This window comes from Podarcis liolepis (assembly GCF_965112155.1).
Source record: "Podarcis liolepis genome assembly, chromosome: 6".
Classification (NCBI taxonomy): domain Eukaryota; kingdom Metazoa; phylum Chordata; class Lepidosauria; order Squamata; family Lacertidae; genus Podarcis; species Podarcis liolepis.
This window is the reverse complement of record NC_139559.1, coordinates 19026945-19050494: the sequence shown is the minus strand read 5'-3', so window position 1 is coordinate 19050494 and position 23550 is coordinate 19026945. Positions and strand designations below refer to the sequence as shown.

The 23550-nt window shown below is 46.8% G+C and overlaps 1 protein-coding gene across 3 annotated transcripts in view; it reads right to left on the bottom strand.

Moving 5' to 3' along the window:
- RIPOR3 (RIPOR family member 3) overlaps nt 1-645 on the bottom strand; it is a 105894-nt gene extending 105249 nt beyond the window's left edge. For 2 of the 3 annotated variants that reach the window (XR_014527284.1, XM_083508000.1), the window contains exon 1: nt 249-640. The gene's annotated coding sequence lies outside the window, so the exon portion shown is untranslated. Of the gene's footprint in view, nt 1-248 lie in introns of all 3 variants that reach the window. The other variant, XR_014527283.1, reaches the window with a different exon arrangement.
- Between the last annotated feature and the right edge of the window lie 22905 nt (nt 646-23550).

Below are 23550 nucleotides of genomic sequence, written 5' to 3'. Positions count from 1 at the left end.
AGAGCCCTCATAGCACGCCCTGAAAACATCCCACGGAAAAACCCCTTACCGGCTGCCTGCGGACCTCCTGCAAACTCTCTCCTACGCTGACCCCTACCTCTCCAGACTCTACTACGGCACCTTTCTCCATACAGGTGCCCAGCCGGGTCTCCTCTAGTTGAGGGGCCAGTCTCCAAACACCAACCCCCCCCCCCCGACGTCTGTGCATTGACTCCCCCCTTGACCGCCCACCCCCGTCCGCCACAGACCTTTGCTACATCTCCTCCAGGGATCGCACCTGGGCGGCGGGTGGGCTTCTGCCGCGGCGTCCCTCCGTCCGCCCGGGCAGCCGAGCTGTCGAGCCTCCGGTGCGCGTCCAGCGCGGTGCCTTGACGCCGCCCGCTCTCCTTCCCACCCTTCTCGGCGTTGGGGATGTGCCCGCTGCTCGTCTCCCCGGCAGCTCCTCCTCGCCGTCGGCGGCTGTTGCTGCCTGCGAGGTCCCGATAGGGGCCGCCTTATCGCGGGCGCCACCTTCGCCGTCTGGGCGCGCGCGTGCCACCACCGGGACGGGGCGCCTCTTCCAGGAAGACGCGCGCAGCAGCGGCGGCGGCGGCGGCCTCCGAGGAGGATCGCCTCCCGCGTCCTCCTCCCCACCCCCTGCTGCCTGGCTGCTTCTCTTCTCTTCTCTTCCCCTCCCTCTCCCCTTCCACCACGACCCTCCCTCCCGTGCCCGCAAGGGGGTGGGGGGCGTTGAGGGTTTGAAATGGAGGCGCCTCCAACGCATGCTGCGATCGCCAGCCCTTCTTCGGCTCGTATTCGCCGGGGAGCACCTCACACCGCCCGCCCCCTCCCTCCTGGCCGGCTACGAGCGAGCGAAAAAGGCCAAACACAACCTTGCAGGGGAGGGTCCTGGGAGGAGGGGGTCGGGAGGGGCAGGCAAAGGAAGGTAAAGGGGAAACTGAAAGTTTTTCCCTCTCCAGCGCCCAAGGCTAGGGTAGTTCACACGTACACGTGCACACGCTAATGGAGGGCGAGTGGGCAGAGGCGTATCCAGGCTCCCTTGCGCCCCCTCCGCGTCCCTTGCGCTCCTGCACCAAAGCGCCCAAAGGAGCCTGCGCGCCTCGTCCGGCTACCCAGAACAGCAGAGAGTAGCCCGGGAGCGCGTGGACGAGCGGTCCGGCCTCTAGTCGCTCCGAGCTGCAGTGAAGGGGCGCAATTTTTGCACCGCTTGGGTCTGCACCCTTGATGGAGGCCAACCTAACCAACCCCTAGGTACACCTTCAAGTCGGCGAATAGGAAGTGGCCTTTCTTTTAAAAGTCGTTCCATCTAACTCAATATTGTCCACACTACCTGGCAGTGGCTGTCCAGGATTTCGAAAGGGAGTCTCTCTCAGCCTTACCAGGAGATGCTGAGGGCCTTCTGCATGCAGAAAAGATGCTGTATCATTGAGCCACAGTCCTACTGTGGACATCCTCGCTGGATGTCCACTCTGTTTTGGTTGTCTCCAACATCCCAAAACGTATGAAGTTTGACCCATCCCTTATGCATTTAGTGAGCATTCAGTACCACTGATCATGCATACATGATACAGTATATATCATTATATATATATATATATATATATATATATATATATATATATATATATATATATATATATGCAGGTTTTGGTGTCTTCGGGTGTCTTCCCGTGTAAGAGTTGGGGTGTCTAGGCGACGTTTCGACGAGGTCTCACTCGTCATCTTCAGGCTGGTGCTTTCGGCTTCTTGTTACTGGAACAGAGCAGGATCTCAGTGTTTGAGTTCCTATAAATACTGTTGAGGGGGTGTGGTGTATAGCCTCCAACGTTCTGGGCAGAGAGGAAGTTCCCAGGTTAGTGTGCCTTTTCTTCTTAACAATGCCTCCTTGTGATTTCTGCTCAACATTCTCAGCATTTGGATATTCGCTGCCTATTAAAACGGGCAAATCTTTAACCCCAACTCTTAATATGGAGAAGATTTCACTGGCATGATTGTCTGGATCCATAATAATCATACTCATCATTATCTAAACATATGTACTAAATAGTTTCACGCAAATGTACAATACAGAAATGTCAGGACTTTGGAAGATGGGGAAATGTTAAATTAAATCACCTTAACTATAAGCCAACTGACTCCCCTCCCCCTTCTTATTTCTCTTTTTCTGCAAGCTTTTCTTATCTTTCAAAGCTTTTGTTCTCCATTGATTAATCTCCCCATCTAAATATCTTAAAATTTAATCCCTTTCCCCCTAAGGATCTTGTTCCCAACTGCATGAACTACACGTCTTGGTGCAACAGAACCCATTGCTGCCACCCATTGGTAGCAATAAGTAAGTATATTTTTGTTCTTGGGATAATTTAAAAAAAAAGCAATGCACAGAAATTAGGGTCAACCAAAATGCATAGTGTAGCGTGCTTTCACGTTAAGCAGAACTCTTCTGCATGCTGGATGTTAAGAAAAATATCGTTCCCAAGGGTTTGGAATTAAAACCTGATCTCAGTTTGTTTCAGTACTGCAGAAGGAAGCTTTGTGCAGATTAATTAGGTTTTACCTGTAAGGTAAAGGTAAAGGGACCCCTGACCATTAGGTCCAGTCATGGCTGACTCTGGAGTTGCGGTGCTCATCTCGCTTTATTGGCCAAGGGAGCCGGCGTACAGGTTCCGGGTCATGTGGCCAGCATGACTAAGCTGCTTCTGGTGAACCAGAGCACCGCACGGAAACGCCGTTTACCTTCCTGCTGGAGCGATACCTATTTATCTACTTGCACTTTGACATGCTTCGAACTGCTAGGTTTGCAGGAGCAGGGATCGAACAACAGGAGCTCACCCTGTTGCGGGGATTTGAACCGCTGACCTTCTGATCGGCAAGTCCTAGGCTCTGTGGTTTAACCTTGTGCAAAAATAAATCTTCAATTACACAGAGTAATGCTGGGAGAGGGAAGCAACAGAAGCTAGACCAGTGCTGTCTAACCTGACTGTGGCCTCAGGTAGGGTGCCCCCCCCCCGGTTCATGTGCCTGAAGTATTTTAATTTGGGATGCCAGGGACCAGATAAAAGACTTTCTGCACTACCACTGAGCCTTTTCCCTTTTCTGACTTTACACCGGCAAGCAAGAAAACTCTTAGATAAGTAAATCATTCCACTTCTGGGCTCTTGGAAATATCATGTCCACAATTTCCTGGTGAGGAAGACACCAAATCATCCCATTACCCTGTTCAAATAGTTCAAATCCGCGCAACAGGGTGAGCTCCCGTTGCTCTTTCCCAGCTTCTACCAACCTAGTAGTTCGAAAGCACGTGCAAGTAGATAAATAGGTACCGCTGTGGCCTGAAGGTAAACGGCGTTTCCGTGCACTCTGGCTTCCGTCACAGTGTCCCGTTGCACCAGAAGCGGTTTAATCATGCTGGCCACATGACCTGGAAAGCTGTCTGTGGACAAACGCCGGCTCCCTCAGCCCAAAAAGTGGGATGAGTGCCACACCCCATAGTTGCCTTTGACTGGACTTAACTGTCCAGGGGTCCTTTACCTCCCTAGAACATAGTGATAATGCAGCAAAAAGTTTTACCTGAAGATGTCTACAGATTAAGCTGTTAAAGGCACAAGGGCTCTTTGGGGGGAGTTGGAAACCCTCTTCGCATCTGCTCTGTTTGGCACAGCTCACCCAAACTCTGTTCCGCATCGCACTAGGGGATGTGTTGTGCATAGCACACCAGATCTCAGTCTGGAAGTGCATTGTGCGTGGCGTGCCAAACAAAGGAAGCTTCTGCATCTCCTTTCTCTAATAGAAAGGAAAGAAAAAAGATGCAGACCAAACTGTCATGACATTACATCAGGATGTAAACAAATCTTAAATAGTGGGTCCAAAGTATACAGAGTGGTTTGAAGTCCTATGCAAAGGGCAGGGATTGCTGGCCAACAGGGGATCCGCAATCTATCCCTAATCCTCAAAGGTGCTTTCCATAGCTCAACTAGATTGGATCAAGAAGGTGTAAACAACTAAACAAAATTGTGTAAACAATTTGCCAACAGTTTCGTTTGTTAAGCCCTCATCTGTCTTTGTCATTTGATATAAATCCTATTGTTCCACTCTCTTTGTCACAGATGTCGCAATATTCCTCTTTGCAGAAAGCAAATTCATTTGCCTTCGTCCATTATCTTAGCCTCCCCCAGCTTGGGGTCTTCTGAATGTCTTGGACTACAAAATCCATCAGGCCCAGCAGATGGTCAGGCATGATGGGAGATGTACTCACGTCTAGAGGGCACAAGTTAGGGAAAGCGGCATAACCAGTACTACCCAGGCATATCTGTGTTCCATACCTGTTAAAATCCTTTTCTCTTAGGCGATGTCAGCTTTGATAAAATCCTTTAAAGCCCACAAGGTCTGAATGGAGACAAAGGTTTCCTATCCAACTACAGATGCAAATTAACATAACAAAGCCAGGTTGAGTGTGTTATCACCAATTACTGATATTGTCAGTGTAACTGCTCAGTTTATCTTGGGCTCACTTAAGCTTTAGGTGGAACGGTGTAGTGCATATGCTCATTGCTACTTTCTGGAAAGATTTTAACAGGGCTAGTTTGACATCTTGGTACCAGGGGGTGTGGCAACACTGAAAAGATAACACATAAGTTGAGAATAGCAAGAGAAACATATCCATACTTTCGCAGACGAATGGTGGAGCTTTGTTATTTTCACAAACACCAGAAAACCAAAGTCCTGTCCCTAGGGTATCTGCTGATTTGTCGATTTTATTTGCTGTGCTGCCAACATTTCATGGGAACTGTGGTCTTATATATTATAAGCAGGAGTGTCTCAAGTTGCTGAATTTCTGTTAATTTCTATTCAGTAGGGATGCGAGTGACACTGTGGGTTAAACCACAGAACCTAGGGCTTACCGATCAGAAGGTCGGCAGTTTGAATCCCCGCGACGGGGTGAGCTCCCATTGCTCAGTCCCTGCTCCTGCCCACCTAGCAGTTCGAAAGCACGTCAAAGTGCAAGTAGATAAATAGGTACCGATCTGGTGGAAAGGTAAACGGCGTTTCTGTGTGCTGCTCTGGTTTGCCAGAAGCGGCTTAGTCATGCTGGCCACATGACCCGGAAGCTGTATGCCGGCTCCCTTGGTCAGTAAAGCGAGATGAGCACCACAACCCCAGTCGGTCACGACTGGACCTAATGGCCAGGGGTCCCTTTACCTTTACCTATTCATTAACGTTTATGTATTTCATGGGATGTTATATCCTGGATATGCTGGGGAAAAGATGATTCATTTTTTAAAAAGGGGCACAGACTCTACCATGGGTGGAGAACCTAGTGGTTCTCTAGATGTTCCTGAACTGCAGTTCCCACCATCCCTGGCTATTGGCTATGGTGCCTGGGGCTGATAGGAGTTTGTGTTCAACAACCCCTACCCCTTCCTGAGCCCCTTTCATATCCAAATGAAATCAAAGTGTTGAAAGGCCAGCGTTCACACCCCAGCATTGTACAGCTTTCTCAGCCCTCACGCCTGACTTCCACACCTTGAGTGAGAATGACTGATCCAGATAGGCCTATGCACATAGACGTGTGTGTGTGTGTGTGTGTGTGTGTGTGTGTGTGTGTGTGTGTGTGCTTCCACAAGAACTGGAACCAGCCACCCAGAGTTCCAGCTTCCACAGAAACCGATACCTCTATAGGTCTCTAGTCCTGTAGGCTTACCCTGTCCAGACATATGCACATCCAACAAATGGACATTGGGGATGGGGAAGCCACTCAGTGTTGCAGGTCTCACTGTTTGGCCCTACATTGGGTCATTTTAAGCAGGTGAAATATACTCGGAGTTGAGAGTGGATTTCATGCTCTTTATTCAGCTCATAGTGATGAGGAGAAATGGAAGTTCCCCCAGAATGTCTGCTTTATATACATTATTTACACAATGGGCCCCACGTGATTGGCTAATTCCGGGATTCACCTGTAGGCCAATCAGGTTGCGGATTCACTTCCACCTGGAGCTGGATTGGGTGACTCCTGTGGACCATTCTGGACCCTATTGTTCTAGGACCAATCAGACTGCTGCATTCTGAACCCTATTGTTCTAGGACCAATCAGACTGCTGCAATCTGAATCCTTTTGTTCCAGGACCAATCAGACTGCTGCCTTTTGGATCCTATTCAACTCAGTACATAACAGCAGGGATGACGGGAGCAGTGTATGTATGCCTGTAAAGCATCTCCTTCCTGTTTTCAGAGCACCGCTTTGTAGCAGGGCCATAGCTTGGGGGGGCACAGGGGCAAAAATTTTCGGGGTGCTAAATTTCAACACCAGGTGATGCCTCAGCACAGCTGCACGTCTCCATCGCTGGGGGTCATTGGAAAACAGCTTCTCCATGCCAACTAGAAAGTGCATACCATGGAACAACTCTTCTTATCTCTGCGGCTATGATCTCCTGATGATGCAGACACTACTCCATATGTTTCCCTCCCTTCCAGCCCCACTCTGCACAGCCCCGGGTGCTGGCAACCCACAGTATGCCACGGCCTCACAGTGCATCTCCATAGTGGCTGCGGGGAGGGGACTGTTTTATTGCCAGTTGCACCAATGGTTGCCACCAGTAAATAGGGTTGAAGGAAGCTTGGCATATGGTGAGTTGGTGGTTTGTCACCCTTGCCTTAAGCAGCAGGGGCTATTGATGCTTTGCTCCATAGCATGTGCCTGAGTTCTCAGAACCTACAGATAGATATTTTCTTACTGTGTGTGTGTGTGTGTGTATGTATGTGAAGCTGGCTTTGGGTGGTGCTCTTGGACTCATCGCAACATATCTTTTTACAATGCACTGCTTGGAACCATATCTTCCTTTGGCATAGTTGCAATGCCTGTAGTTGGTTTCCATTATTTTAACAGTCTCCCCGTATTATTTGCTGGCGGGGGGCTTGTTCATTCCTCCACCCTCATCCCCTCCCAGCAAACTCTTAATAATATACTTGGCTATAAATCTTCCAGATACAAACTGGTGTTCAGATCATTTAATTAGTTACTCAAACGGCATTCGAAAAAGAATTCCATGATCCAGTGAATACTTTGGAAAACAAAGGGCATGAGGCTGCAAATTTATTGTTCCCCGGCTGATTTTGCATATTTGGAATCTGCTTTCTAAAGCTGCATATGTATAGTTTTCTTGAGTTGCGAACAAGCCCTGGACAATTCATCATGACAGCTCCTTATGAGCCTTACACTCAGAATAATCCTGAAATGTTTCAGGCTACGCTTGCAATCTTTGTAGGACAGGATTAAATATCCATCCAAGTATCAAAAGCTTTGCCAAGGTTAGCTAACTTTGCAAAACACACACCATGAAGCACTAATAAGCAATAGGTAGGTAGGTAGGTAGGTGGGACGCGGGTGGCACTTGGGTTAAACCACTGGGCTTGCCGATCAGAAGGTTGGCGGTTCGAATCCCCACGACGGGGTGAGTTCCTGATGCTTGGTCCCTGCTCCTGCCAACCTAGCAGTTCGAAAGCACGTCAAAGTGCAAGTAGATAAATAGGTACCACTCCAGCGGGAAGGTAAACGGCGTTTCCGTGCGCTGCTCTGGTTTGCCAGAAGCGGCTTAGTCATGCTGGCCACATGACCCGGAAGCTGTATGCCAGCTCCCTTGGCCAATAAAGCGAGATGAGTGCTGCAACCCCAGAGTCGGTCACAACTGGACCTAATGGTCAGGGGTCCCTTTACCCTTACCTTTAGGTAGGTAGGCAGGCAGATAGATAGATGATAGATAGATAGATAGATAGATAGATAGATAGATAGATAGATAGATAGATAGTTGATAGATAGATATAGATAGATGATAGATAGATAGATAGATAGATAGATAGATAGATAGATAGATAGATGATAGATAGATGATAGATAGATAGATAGATAGATAGATAGATAGATAGATAGATAGAGGTAGATACCGGTATATTCATAGAGTTGGAAGGGACTCAACTAGTCCAACCCCCTTCAATGCAGGAATCTCAACTATGACAGATGACCATCCAACCTCTGCTTAAAAACCTCCAAGGAAAAAGAGTCCACAACCTCTCAAGGGAGACCGTTCCACTAGTGGGTCATATTCAGTGTTGCCGTTCCACTTGCACAACAGACTTCCCCTTGAAGAGAACTTCCTTCTCCTCCTCCATTCACTCTGCCACCCCCAGCCCAAGGTGCTCCAGAGGGTTGGAAGCAGATGGAGGCAGAGAGGAGGAAAAAAAGGAAGGGGAAATCCGGTTGAGTGAGTGCAACACCAACCATACAGCACTAAATACAACCAGTAGATTATAAAACCACCAGAAAATTTCATAAGTGAGATATAAGAGGGCATCAAAAAATAAAATATGTGTGGCACATTCATCAACAAATACAGCTGGAAAATTCCAAAATCCATATTAGGGCAATAATTACGAAAGCCAACTAGCACACAAGCTTCCAAGTTCTCCAGAACTCTACATCCAGCAGCATTTTATATTTGCAAAAATGCAGGGGATCGACTATTCTTACCAGAAAAAATGCTGTGACAGCAATGCTTTACTTAATGTCTTAATATTTGAAATTCCCAGTTTGAAAGCGTTACGTGTAACCTATTCTTGTCTCTTTATAAAATGTGCCAATAAGTTGTTGTTGCTGTTATTAAAATGTCATGGATTTGAACTGGGTTTTTTTAAAAAAAATGTAAGATGTAAAACGCATCACCTTCTGCTTTATTACTCAGCAGTAGACATTATATAATTAGTGAAAATACGAAGACATTTGTGTAGTAGAATGCTATTCCTGCAAAGGAAACGGATGACATTAAACATCTGTCACAATAACTACTCACATAATCCAGAATTTAAGATTCATACTGAATTTATTACTTGAATGATTTCAGCCTTGTAAATCTGTTCTTAATCCTGAAGGCCTGAGTAACTGGATAGTGCCCTCTTCTGGGTTATTGCTGTAATTTCCAATGCTGTTTCCGTACTTTGGTTAATGAATGCCTGCCAGGTTTCATCTGTAGCAAGGAGGACTTCCAAACTTTGCATTAAATCTCAAGGTAGTTTTTGAAGCAGAATTGTTCTTCCCAGAAAGTTCCTGGCTTTGCTGCGCTTGCGAGGCATTTATATCACGAGCTTGTGGCTGACACGAGACAAAACACATTCCATCTTTAACCGCTTGTGGAAGTTCATGTCAGATACACTGGCTAGGCACACAAGAGTTCAGTTAAGGCGAGGTTGCCCTATTTTAATCTGAGTACATTCATAACAATATGGAATAATTGAGGCTCAGTCTGCATCCCCTCCCCAATTCAGAAAAACACATAAACATAATGGGAAATCAAGTTGCCAAAAGTCAAAACTCCATAGCGCCATCTGGTGTCACAGTGTTATAACACATTTAAAACACTTTTTCTTTACTAATGTAGCCGACTCCTGTTCAGTATGTCATGAGCTGGGTGCAAAAGGTAAAAAAAAAGGTAAAGGACCCCTGGACAGTTAACTCCAGTCAAAGGCGACTATGGGGTTCCGGCGCTCATCTCGCTTTCAGGCCGAGGGAGCCAGCATTTGTCCACAGATGGCTTTCCATGTCATGTGGCCAGCTTGAATAAACCGCTTCTGGCACAACGGAACACCGTGACGGAAACCAGAGCACATGGAAACACCGGTCACCTTCCTGCCATAGTGGTATCTATTTATCTACTTGCACTGGCATGCTTTTGAACTGCTAGGTTAGCAGAAGCTGGGACAGAGCAACGGGAGCTCACCCCATCACAGGAATTCGAACCGCCAACCTTCCGATCAGCAATCACAAGAGGCTCAGTGGTTTAGACCACAGTGCTACCCACGTCCAGGTGCAGGCCTGGGTTGGCATACAGCATCCCCTAGAAGAGATGTGCAAAGGTCCCAAGATGCACCTCTGTGCACTTTAAAATCACCAGTAGTGATGTATGGAAGTGAGAGCTGGACCATTAAGAAGCCTGATCGCCAAAGAATTGATGCTTTTGAATTAAGGTGCTGGAGTAGACTCTTGAGAGTCCCATGGACAGCAAGAAGATCAAACCTCTCCATTCTGAAGGAAATCAGCCCCGAGTGCTCACTGGAAGGACAGATCCTGAAGCTGAGGCTCCAATACTTTGGCCACCTCATGAGAAGAGAAGACTCCCTGGAAAAGACCCTGATGTTGGGAAAGATGGAGGGCACAAGGAGAAGTGGATGACACGAGGACAAGATGGTTGGACAGTGTTCTCGAAGCTACCAGCATGAGTTTGACCAAACTGCAGGAGGCAGTGGAAGACAGGAGACCTGGTGTGCTGTGGTCCATGGGGTCACAAAGAGTCGGACATGACTAAACAACAGCAACACTTAAAAACGAAACACTGAACCACTGTGCACTCTCCAATGTAATCTGCATTTTGAGGTGCAAGCCACATTGTGTTCTCCATTCACTACAATTGAAATAACATCACCACCGGCCCAAATTTATGCAGTTTACAGGCAATCCAGAATGGATTCAACCTGTCAAATTGTGGACAAATCGGCCCAAGGAATTTTGGTGGGGAAAGTATAAAGTGTTCACTTTTCTCAGGGTGGGGAGGGGATAGGGAATGTTGTCTTAAAATCCGTGTGGGCTTAATATAGGATCACCTATTTGGAGCAAAAGGCCCTTTAGCCCAGTCCTCTTCTGCAAGATCTGAAGCAATCTCTTTCCAGCTCACTCTTAGCTTCTAGGCTGCACCCTCCGCAGAACTAACAAATAGTTCAGAACAAATCAAAAGTAGCTGTCAGCCACAAAAAAGCCAGATGACAGAAATGCTGAAAGGTATGTTGAAAGGAATGCAAGGCATTCTTTGTGCATGATGACCAGAGACCTGCCCATTCTCAACCTTAACATGGGCCCAGATGCATGTGGGTAGCTTGCCAGTGAGAGCAGCACAACCTACCCATATCCAAAGCAGAAATCGTGGGAAATCGTGGGCTGGATTGGGAGATAGATGGAAGGAACTCATCTTGCCTTGGGACTAAGGAAGCTGTGGGTTGTAGTCAGCTAATCTTTGCTCAGAGGAGACCCATGACCAAATTAGGCTCACTGGTTTCAATAGGTCTACACAGAGTAAAAGTTAGTTGAATACAAGCAGCCCAGGATCCTCCTACAAACTGCTGAACTAAAGGGTGATTTGAGGAATGAGAAGAAGCAGGAAAGTATAGGGGAACCAGTGACTATTTTTAAAAAATATATTTGTATTAATTTTTGGTAGAAAAGAGGAATATAACCGGTAAGTAACAAAAAAAAAACCCAATGGAAAGAAATCCAAAGTATATTCCAGCTCATCAGTAAATACAAAATTAATTAAGATGGATAGATGATAGAGATAGATAGATAGATAGATAGATAGAGCAATCGATAGATAGATGATAGATAGATAGATAGATAGATAGATAGATAGATAGATAGATAGATAGATGATAGATAGATTTGCTACAAAAAACATCCCAAGATTTTTAGCCACAGCAGAAAATCTTGGCATTTTTATCACAAAAGAAACTTCAGGAGGTGTCTTTTTTATTTTAATATGAGGAAAAGTTTTGTTCCCAAGCAAAGTGCAAGAGTAAACAAAGAGTTAACTCTGAAGAAGAGGTATATTCTGGGAAAGTCCAGTTCTATACATCACTTCAGATGCCAAGAGCCAAGCCAGGAAAAAAAAATATCTCTGTGGGGTGGCTAGCAAATCAGACCTAGGAGAACATTTCACCTTTCCATTTTTTGTTTTTAAAGTTAAACAGATGCAAAAGACTCAGCACACTTTCAGACAATCTGCTTATTGGGCATTTCTCCTTATTTGTGTTGTAAACTGCAATGTACAAATGAGGCACTAGATGGTGACGGTGAGTTATGCCAAATTCAAAGTTATTTTCAAAACTTTTTAAAAAGCATTTTCGCAGCGATTTTTATATGTGTGTAAATTCCACCTATATTTCAGCTGCCTGCCTGTCGCCAGCCAATTACATATGCAGACACACTGCTGCAAGCAAGTTTCAGCTTCCAGGACATGTTGACAAAATAGTATGGTAATTTACAGTTGCATATCAGTTTCTAAATACTGTTTGTAGCAAGAGGTGAGCATGATTGCCCAAAGACTTAGAAGGCCAGCATGTGGAAGCACTTTCTTCCAACTTTCACAGTGAATTCCCCATTGTTGTGTGAATCTGCGATCAGGAACTGACGTGGTTGATTGGGGTCCCAAGAACGCTAGGACAAATTCTATGCAAAGTGGGTGGATGTGGTACTGGGATAAATATGGGCTGAGTTACAGACTGGGCTGCATGCTAGATCAACACAACAATCTCTTTACCTGTAGTTTTATAGAGGGAGAATGCAGGGGAGGGCGGTTCCAGGACTTTTTCCAGAGTAGAAGCAACCATCTGCTGGATTGCCAGGGTAATTGACAGATTTTCCTTGCTCTGGCAAGTTAATGAGGGGACAACAAGGTTTTCAAGTTTATGGCAAAGTCGCACACAGCAAGTCAGAGAATTAGCAAAATAATTCAGCAGAGGCTGGATGCTTCTTTTTCTTTGATGGGGAAATACTTCATACTAGCAATTTAATTGGGCATTGCAAGATGGTTTGTATTTCTCATTAAAAGCTACATTTTGTGTTCTACCAGGCTGAATATATTTTGTCTAAGCTTAAGGCTGAAACTGTGCAGTCAGAATTAAGCACCACTGACCGGTGAAGTTTACTCCAAAGTAACAATGAATAGGATTGCAGTCATATTTATCTCAGTAAGCTGGTACAGTATTCTGCTGTGTACTGCTGCTTTTTTTTTTTTGAAGGAATGTGTGCAATAACATATTTCTGCATTTGGGGGTTTTCTGTGGGTGTGTTTCAGAATTTATTGCTAAGTAAGCTGTGCCCCATTTTATACACTTTCCTTGAACGAAAATGCCAGATTCACTGTAAGCCACACATGTCAGCAAAAGCTATGACCCACACGCCTACAGATGGAGCTGTCTGTACCAGGAGGAAAAGAGGTTACCGTATATGTGAAGAGCCTTAAACACTGCTTTTCTCTCAGCGTCCAGGGCAATAATTCCGCAAGGCTTAAGTTAACTGTGGCCGAAAAGCGCTTTTGAGAATGGAAAGTGTTAAATGCTCTCTGTTGCCTGCAAACTTCAAACTAAAATCCCATGCCTGAAAAAGATAAGGCTGCTTAAGACATAAAGCAGGGTGAAAGGCAGGGTGTGATAAGCAAAGCTTCGAGGGCTTGATTATTTCCATTTTCAAGCAAATCTAGAGTTTTCCAGTGTCAATTGGGGTGGGCCCCAAAACCCATGTCGGGGGGAGAGGAATGTTTTAAAAGGCCCAGCCTGGAATATTTCGCTGCAACACCGTGTCACTTTCAAATAAATATGATGGAAAAATCCCCTCCACCCTACACCGAGTAAATGGGAGTTTGGGGCTTGCATAGGGTGGATCCTAATGGGTAACTTCTCTATTGATTCTTCCGTGACAAAAGGAAATATAAATATAGAGGACATAAAGCTAATAGGTTGTGTTTTTTTAATGAAGCGAACTGCTGCTGGGATAGGAATATGCAAGCTTTTAAGTTCTGTGGAATTATTCATTGTGCACCATGGAAAGTTAGAAATTTTTCAGAGAGTAAATTTTCAGGCAGCTGAGAAAGAAAATGGATTATTATTCACTTGCCTATCGACAACAGGCAGATGCCTTCACTGTGTTCTTTTTGGTGCCTGCTAAATACATTTGTGTTTAGACAGGCCTACCAAAGGGACGTGGGTGGCGCTGTGGTCTAAACCACTGAGCCTCTTGGGCTTGCCAATCAGAAGGTCGGTGGTTCGAATCCCCGCAATGGAATGAGCTCCCGTTGCTCGGTCCCTGCTCCTGCCAACCTAGCAGTTCGAAAGCACGTCAAAGTGCAAGCAGATAAATACCTGCTTGCATCTCCTCCGGCAGTAAGGTAAACAGCATTTCTGTGCCCTGCTCTGGTTCACCAGAAGCGGCTTAGTTATGCTGGCCACCTGACCCGGAAGCTGTACACCAGCCAATAAAGCAAGATGAGCGCTGCAACCCCAGAGTCGTCCGTGACTGGACCTAATGGTCAGGGGTCCCTTTACCTTTACATCATCTATTCACTAAGGCAGAAGTGGCTAACCTGTGGCCCTTCAGCTGTTGTTAAGACAACGACAACTCCTTTCATCCCTGATCATTGGCCATGCTGACTGGGGCTGCTGGAAGATGGGAGGTCCAAGAACATCATAAGGACCATGAGTTCTCCATCTTTGCTCTCAGGAGCTCAAAGCAGCATGTTGTCCCAGTCAGAAAACAACCCTGCAAGGGAGGTTGGCTTGAGAGACTTAGTCAAATCAATCAGTGAGTTTGGAGGCTGGATGGAGCCTAGGGCGACTAGATGAAAAAGTGAACAAGGCATCTCTTGTAGCTGGGCAGAATTTCACTTGCTGAAACTCACTTGCTGTATGCTTCCTAATGGGATACTTGGGAATCCCAGTGTTTGACAGCAGAAGTCTGAATATTGGAAGCAGGCACCTAGCATAGCTTTCATCAACATCCTTTGCTTTCATCGACATCAGTGAATTAGCTGTGCCCTGTCCTTTGAAACACTTCCAGCCTCCACATTCCCCATTACAGCTCTTTCTTCCTTGGACCTGAGAGGAAAGCCTTCTGAAGGTTTCTGCCAGGGAGCTGTATGACACCTTGTTGGACTGCAGTCCTGGGCATGTTTAACTCTGGGAGTAAGCCGCACTGAAAAACAACTGAGGACTTAACTTCTGAGTAAACATACACAGCATTGCAGTGTTAATAAATACGTTACGTAATCAACCTGCATAGAACCTGAAATCCGTAGCAAAGTTCACTTCAATAGACCACACATGGTGCTGGCAATGGGAGCTAACTGTGCTAGATGGAAGGAGCTGGTTTTTGCAGGATCAGAATGAGATAAAGCGGCCTTCAGTTTCCGAAGCAGAAGCCTATTTTCTAGGATGCATTGATCTGGAGAGCAGTTGGGTGAGGGACATTTGCAGAACAGAGGTCTTCAGTGGGAAAGATTACAGAGGCAGAAAAAGAAGCCTGTGAATGCACAGAATTGAGACCAAATACTTGCTTTTTTCACAGAGTTCCACGCACAATATGGATCCATCACATATGTTTTTGGCCCATAAAAATGGTTCTCAAGAAAGTGTTTTTGTTCAGAAAACAAGCTCATTGCAGAGCGTTTCTGCACTACATTGCAGTGTGTCAATTTGAAAACAGGCGTAGGTGGTCCACAGCTGCCCAAGGACACTGTGGGCGGCAGCAGTGGCTTGTGCCCATTGGTACTGGTGAACCAGAAGGCAGGGAGATCAAATAATAGGCAGGACAAGAGACATTGAAAGGCAGATCCTAGTTTGCCCCTATCTTCCTCTCTGCTGAGGACCAAAACTGAGGCTGTGTAATATATGTGAAGCCCCCAGAATCCTGTGAAGTGTAGTTTACCCCTCACAGAACTATAATACCCAGCCTGTGGGCATGACTTTTGTGGGGGAGGGAAGGGAATCGGGCTTTATGTTTTTTGGGGGGGCAGAACTGACCTTTCTGTGATGCACTTTGTCAGTTAGTTGTTTTTATTTTATTTTATTAATTGATTGGCGGGCAGCTGCCCCCTTTTGGCTATGCCCATGCCCAGCATGCTTAACAAATGACTGAGAACTTGTTTTTTCTGCCTAATCCACACACAATTGAGACCTGCTTTGGGTGGGCTTATATCAAGATCGTGGGATGCAGATGGTGCTGTGGGTTAAACCACAGAGCCTAGGACTTGCCAATCAGAAGATCAGCGGTTCGAATCCCTGTGACGGGGTGAGCTCCCGTTGCTAGGTCCCTGCTCCTGCCAACCTAGCAGTTCAAAAGCATGTCAAAGTGCAAGTAGATAAATTGGTACCGCTCCAGCGGGAAAGTAAATGGTGTTTCCTGTGAAGGGAACCTGAGCTTACAGGGTTAAACAGCTCAGAGTGTACGCCCTGCCTACTGTTGGGAGGGGGGAGACTCCACGTCAGTTCCGAGTCTCTCAAGTCTTTGTTCTGACTCTCTACTTTCGCTTTTGAGGAGAGTGGACGTGTTTTCACGATGCTGTTCGACAATGGATAGTTTGCTGTAAATAAAACTGCTTTTAGCTGCTAAGATCCTGAGTGGACTTTATTTGAGCACACTGAAGCAAGCACTGGAGTTTTTGAAGCTTTCTCTTGCCGCTGCTGATCTCTGCGTTTTTGCTCAGAACCTCGGAATGTGGCCTTTGAAGTCTGGGGCCTGGCCACGAGAGCAGCCGAAGCGGGCTGGACGCCAAGAATTTATCTGATTTATCTGAGCAATAAATCAATCACATGTTATCAGGTTATGGACGTCAGTTACTGCAATTAGAGAAAGCTTTGAAGTGCTGTGTGCTGAGAAGCTGCTGTTTTTGCTGCCGGAGAAAAAAGTCCTGCTTTAAGGCTCTGCCTGGGAGAAAGCAGGGAGGCTGGCTGCAATGCTGTGTGCTGCAAAGGGACGCCGGGAGCCTCTCCGTTGAAGCTGGCTGGTACGCGTGAGTACTTCAAAGCCCCAATGGGAGCACTGGGGGAGGAGATGGCTGAGCTCCAGGACTTTTATGATGTCCCATTTGAAAAGCTCACAGCCCAGTCCTGGGATATCTGGTCAAGAAGAGTAAGGGGGTGGTTTTTGGCCACAGGGCTCTGGAGTATAGCCCAGAGGGAGCCGGCCCCACCCATGCCTGTTGCTGCTGAAGATGGCGCAGCAGATCTGGAGGCTGCTTTGCTGGAAGATAGAGAGCAGAGAATGCAAAGAGAGCTCTGCATGTTGAGAGCCAGCGTGGACGCTATGCTGTTGCCCCACCTGGAGGGCGTTGAGTCGGCTCAGGCCGCCTGGCAGGTGCTGAGGAGTCTGTGTGATAGCTCAGCAGGAGCCCAGGGCCGGGAGGAAGCCGAGAGCAGGGAGGAAGCTGAGAGCCCAGAGGGGGCTGCTCGCCATGTTCCTGAAGTTACAGCTGGGAGTAGCTGCTTTGTCTCCGAGGGGCCGTGTGATGTTGAGGCCCGCAACCAGAGTGCTGGGGAGCGTGCAGGCCCAGGCTGTGCACCCAAAGGTGGGGGTGCAGGGAACAAAGGAATGGCTGAAGAGGGAGCAGTGAGAGCTTTTGCTACGCGCCGCTGTTATCGCTGTGGCTCCCCCTCCCATCTGGTGAGAGAATGTCCAGTGGAGGCACAGGAACAGCCGAAGGCCGTCTCCCGTAGCAACCAGATAAAGGGCCCTTCTTCAAAGCGTGGGAAAGGCAAGCCGAAGGCAGCTGGCAGAGACACGGAACATAAACATTTGGCAGCGTCTATGGCTACAGTCAAGAGTTGTCAACAGGATGCTGTGCTGACTTTTGTCATAGACAGTGGAGCTTCCCATCATCTAGTGCCATCTGCAGGAGTCCTAGAGAACTGCACCTCTGTAACTTCTGGGAAGACTGTCTGTTTAGCAGATGGGCTAGACACCCGCTCACACAGACTGGCTCACTGTTTTGTTCTTTCTTACAGGATTCAATCCAGGCTTATGTTGTTCCAGGACTGTCTTGCGCGTTGCTGTCTGTCAGCGCACTTCTTGCTGAGAACTACAGAGTGTGTTTTGAAGACAATAAGTGCTCTATTTCTAAGAATGGACAGCACCTAGTCAGTGTTGAATGTAAAGACAGGTTGTTTGTATTGAATGCTTCTTTTGCAGGTCCAGGTGACACGGAGGAGGCGCAAGCACAGTGTGCCAACGTTCCAGTTCATGATGCGTGTGCTCACCTCTGGCACAGACGCATGGCACACGTGTCCTGGGGGTCAGTGAAAAAGATCCCAGAGTATACGCAAGGGTGCAAAATGAAATCATGTGCTAAGTTTCTAGATTGCAGAGCTTGCAAGTCCGCAAAGGTGAAAACGTGCACATACCCTAGGTCTGAGAGGGTGACCACTAGGGCTTTTCAGTTAATTCATGCAGATTTGTCTGGGCCGATGGCTGTGACCAGTATGGGAGGAGCCAAATATGCGCTGGTTCTGATTGATGACCATACGCGCAACTCCTGGACCTTCACGATCGGACACAAAAGTGAAGCTGCACCGCTAATCAAAGACTGGATTGCGGCTGTGGAACTGCAGTTTTCCACACGGGTGCAAAACTTTCAGAGCGATCGGGGTGGGGAGTTCACCGGGTCTGCACTGCAAAGTTTCTTCCGCAAAAAGGGGATTCAACACAGGTTGACTTCTCCGCACAGTCCCCAACAGAATGGGATTGCGGAAAGACGGAACAGGACTCTAGGGGAGATGTCCGCAGCTCTTTTGTTTGATGCCGGGCTCCCACAGCGTTTTTGGGGAGAGGCTTGGCGAACGGCCAACTTTATTCTGAACAGGTCGTTCAATTCAGTGGTAGGTGACACCCCGTACTTTTTGCTGCATGGAAAGAAACCGAAAATACACTATTTTCGTGTATTCGGTTGTGAAGCGTGGGTTTTGATACCAAAAGCCAAACGCAAGAAAGGTGAACCCAAGTCCCAGAAGATGATTTTTTGTGGGTATGAGCCAGGGACCAAGGGTTGGAGGTTTGCGTATCCGTCAGGGAATCAGTCCAGGATTCTGCTCAGCAACAGTGCTGAATTCTGTGAGCAGAATGGCTGGGCAAGGATACATGGGAACCCTGACATCCTGTCAGAGAGTCTGCTTGACTCTGCTGATGAAGAAGAGGAAGAGGTTGAACCTGCTACTGTGGCTCAGAGTCCAGAGCCAGTGCAGGCAGAGGGGAGAACTTCTCCCAAGGCTGTGAAGATTGAGCAACGCAGTGCTCCATCTTCCCCCACAGGTTCGGCTGAGAAGTCCAGAAGGCGCAGTAAGTCAGAGGGGGAGCTCTCTGATGCCAAGGACGTTCTGGCTGGCCCTAGTGGGTCAGAGGGGGTTCCTGAAGTAGTGCTGCGTCGATCAGCTCGGACGACCAAGGGGAAACCTCCTGATAGGTTTGCCGTCACTAGCGTGTGGGTCGGAATGGCACAGTGTGAACCCGAGAGTTTTGAGGATGTTCAGAAACTGCCTCAGGAAGAAGCCAGAAAATGGCATGAGGCGATGCAGAAGGAGATGAACTCAATGGAGTCTTTAGGTGTGTTCTCCCTCACGAAGTTGCCGGTGGGCAAAAAGGCAGTGGGTAGCCGCTGGGTTTACCGTCTTAAGCCCACAGCAACAGGAGAACCGCAGTATAAGGCCAGATTAGTGGCGAGAGGATTCACGCAGCGCAGGGGGTTGCATTATACGGAAGTTTATGCTCCCACCTGTAGGAGTGAATCTCTACGTTTGCTCTTGGCCATCGCTGCACAAAGAGGGTTGCTGGTGCATCACTTTGATGTGGATGTTGCTTACTTGAACTCAGACCTCCAGGAGGATCTGTACATGCTTCCTCCTCCAGGGTTTGAGGGCATTGAGCAAGGTACTGTGTGGAAACTTCACAAGTCAATTTACGGTCTGAAGCAGTCGGCCAGGAATTGGAACTTGTGCCTGAATGAAGCTTTGGAGAAGCTAGGTTTCAGGAAGAGTCTTGCTGACAGTTGCCTGTTTCTTAGAGGATCAGGAGACTCACAGGAACTGGTTTTATTTTATGTTGATGACATCATCCATATTGGAAAGGCAGACAAACAGGTACAGAAGTTTGCCAAAGAGCTAGGGAAACAGTTTCAGTTTAAGAACCTGGGTGCAGTAAAGATCTACCTAGGTGTCCAGATAGCGAGAACTGAGGATGGTAGCTTCTTGCTCAGTCAGAAAGGCAAGATTGAGCAGTTGCTTGAGAAGTTCAGAATGTCCGATTGTGCAGGAGTTCGGACACCCATGGAGACGAACTTCGTGAAAGAGAGCCAGCAAGCAGAAAGTGCAGAGTTCGAGAATGCTGAGCTCTTTCAGTCAGCTCTAGGTAGTCTGTTGTATCTATCCCAATGGAGCAGACCGGACATTGCCTTTGCTACCAACCTGCTAAGTAGGGAAGCGTCAAAGCCCAGTGTGAGTGCTTGGCACGGTATCAAGCGGGTACTGCGCTACCTGCAGCATACCAAAGACTTCTGTCTTAAGCTGCCAGCTGAAGGTGAGGCGAAGCTCACATGCTATGCGGACAGTGACTGGGCGAATTTGCAGGACCGCAAGTCTGTGTCTGGGTTGGTGGTAAAGTTTGGGAAGTCACTAATTGGGTGGAAGTCCCGGAAGCAAAGTCTCATTGCGCTGTCTTCTACTGAGGCTGAATTCAGTGCACTGTCAGATTTGTGCCGGGAACTAGAGTTCTATAGATGCTTGGTGCAAGAGATCTATGGAGATTGTAGCTTGCCCATCACGGTTTGGGAAGACAATCAACCTTGTTTGAAATTGGCTGAATCTGCGCAATTTAAGGCCAGAACCAAGCATCTGGACATACGTTTCCAAAATGTGTGTCAGAGTGTTCAGTCAGGTTTGATCCGGTTGAAGTATTGTGCCAGTCACAATAACTTGGCCGATGGCTTTACCAAACCTTTAAGCTTCCAGCGTCATGGGGAGTTTTGTGGTGGTTTGGAGTTGGGGGTAAGTTCTGTACATACTTTCCCCACAGTAGCGCAGGACGAGAGGGGGTGTGAAGGGAACCTGAGCTTACAGGGTTAAACAGCTCAGAGTGTACGCCCTGCCTACTGTTGGGAGGGGGGAGACTCCACGTCAGTTCCGAGTCTCTCAAGTCTTTGTTCTGACTCTCTACTTTCGCTTTTGAGGAGAGTGGACGTGTTTTCACGATGCTGTTCGACAATGGATAGTTTGCTGTAAATAAAACTGCTTTTAGCTGCTAAGATCCTGAGTGGACTTTATTTGAGCACACTGAAGCAAGCACTGGAGTTTTTGAAGCTTTCTCTTGCCGCTGCTGATCTCTGCGTTTTTGCTCAGAACCTCGGAATGTGGCCTTTGAAGTCTGGGGCCTGGCCACGAGAGCAGCCGAAGCGGGCTGGACGCCAAGAATTTATCTGATTTATCTGAGCAATAAATCAATCACATGTTATCATTTCCGTGCGCTGCTCTGGTTCGTCAGAAGCGGCTTAGTCATGCTGGCCACATGACCCAGAAGCTGTATGCCGGCTCCCTCGGCCAATAAAGCGAGATGAGCGCTGCAACCCCAGAGTCGGTCACGACTGGACCTAATGGTCAGGGGTCCCTTTACCTTTACACCAAGATCACAATTACGGCTTCTTCCTTCATTCACCTGGGGCATGGGTGAGGAGGAAAGGCATGGATAACCAAATCAAGGGGACGTTTTCCAAATCGGGTAACCACACCCAACCTTGTGCATGGCAAAATGAATTTCGTATCAATTTCTAGAATGAAGGCAACATGCTGAGGATGATGATTCCTTACTGAGAAACATGACTTCTTCGCACTACAAATGGTTAAGTGTGTTTCCACAGCCACAAGCACTCTTCAGGTGTTACTAAACCGCAAGCATGCTGGAGTCACGGGGCCCTGTGTGCCATCCCTGCCCCCTTTAGCCCCAGTCCTGCCACAGTGAGAAGTAAGGTCTGAAGGAGGCTTGTAAATGTATTCACCTGCATGTGCTCGCAATCTCCCTCCCCCTGGGATGTGCAGTCGTGGGGAGGTTTGTAAAAGCTTACAAGTCTCCATATCTTGCCACTCAATGCAGCGGTCTCCATTGGTTCTAGAACAAAATGCTGTGTGTACTTAGCCCTAGATTCAACAGACAACAGAGGAAGTGTAGGACGGGGACGGGGGGGACACACACAGTGAAGCAGGCCCAATCCTCAAAGAACACATCTGGAACAAATTGCTTAAGGCTGCAGTCCAGCATTGGTGCCTATCTGAGCACTGGTTATTTCTGGATTGCAACCTAAGATCCAGGACATACTCAGTTTTATGTTGAAATATCAGGAGCATCACTCCAAAGGAATGAAGAACATTCAAATGGTTATGCGGGAGACTACATTTTTCACATTTATGAATGTCTTAAATAATCTTATCTGTCTCATCTCTGAGAACAAGTGATTCATAGGAGGTTCCTAAACATCTGTAATTAGTTAAAGTTTTGATTGCCAGTTTGTTCTGCCCTTTAAGAGCAGTGCATAATTTAACTTACAAGATCATTTAACTTATAACTTCCTTATAGAGGAAAAGATCTATACATTAAAGACATAAATGGGTGTTATATATGTTGTAAAGAAATGTGCAAATGTCATAAACTTTTTATTGTTTCTATGATTCTATGTCGTTCTCTCTCCCTCTGCGTGTATATGCGAACTATATCCAATAATAGTCAGAGCACACCCACTGAAATTAATGGACTGGACTTACGTTATGTTCATGGATTTTAGTAGGTATACACAACAACAACAACACAGTATCTTTAGTGTCAACGTACAACCTGTGTACAATGAAATTAACCGAACCTCCCCCCATCCCCAAACACTCAATCTCATTGCAGTGTGCTTGTCACAAAAACAGCGACAATACCAGCTTTATTAATCTTTTAAAGAGTTGCTTCACATGACCACTGGGCATGTTGTAGCATCTTGAAATCTTGGCACGTGCAGCATCAGCATCAGGAGTGAAGAGGTGGTGCTGGTTGTGCGAAGTGATCCATGGGTGGGATTAAGTTGTTTGCATGCCACTTGAGCAAATGTCATTTCTGCATGTTTGCAGCCGTGAACAATCTGCTTCCAGAGGAATAGCTGTGTTGTCCTGTTGCAGCAAGAAAACAAAGAGCCTTATAGACTCACCTTAAAAACATTTATTGTGACATAAGAGCTCATAATTTCGAAGTGACACACTATCCCAAAATAGCTGAATTGGAATGAATAACAAAGTTTGATTCTTTGTTTGAGTCCGAACAGGAAGTTTGGTAACAAACCACTGGTCCCTCCAGCTCAGTATTGTTTATGATTGACAGCAACTCTCCAGGGGTTCAGACGGAGGGTCTTTCTTGCTCCTACCTGGCAGCACTGGCACTGAATTTAGCATCTTTTTCATGTGCTTTGCTACTCCATGAAATCCTTTCCCGAAAGAAGCAGTGGTCTCCTGCTTCTGTTATTTTATTCCGCCAAAATATAGCTATAGCTATTTTGTATATATCAATGCTGCCATCCTATACACACATACCTAGGAGTAAGTCCCATTCAATCCAGTAGGGCTTACTTATGAGTACACACCCATGGGACTACACCGTTAACCTCAAACTGCATTGTCACACTGTGGTTTTTTTATTTCATTCTGTATAGACCCAACTTTTTGCCCTTCCTGCAACCGATGCAAGTGGACTTTAGACCACAAAAGCATAACCCATAATAAACATGTTAACTCCTCCAGGTGCCATAAGACTCTCTGGGTGATATTCAAATCAATGGGTGTGACTTAGTCAGCTACCATCCTTAGTTGTTACCAGCAATAACAGAATTATTTTAGCATTACTGAGGAAATTACCACCTGTGTTGCTAAAGAAACAGTTGTCCCTATTCAGGCCAAATGAATAAA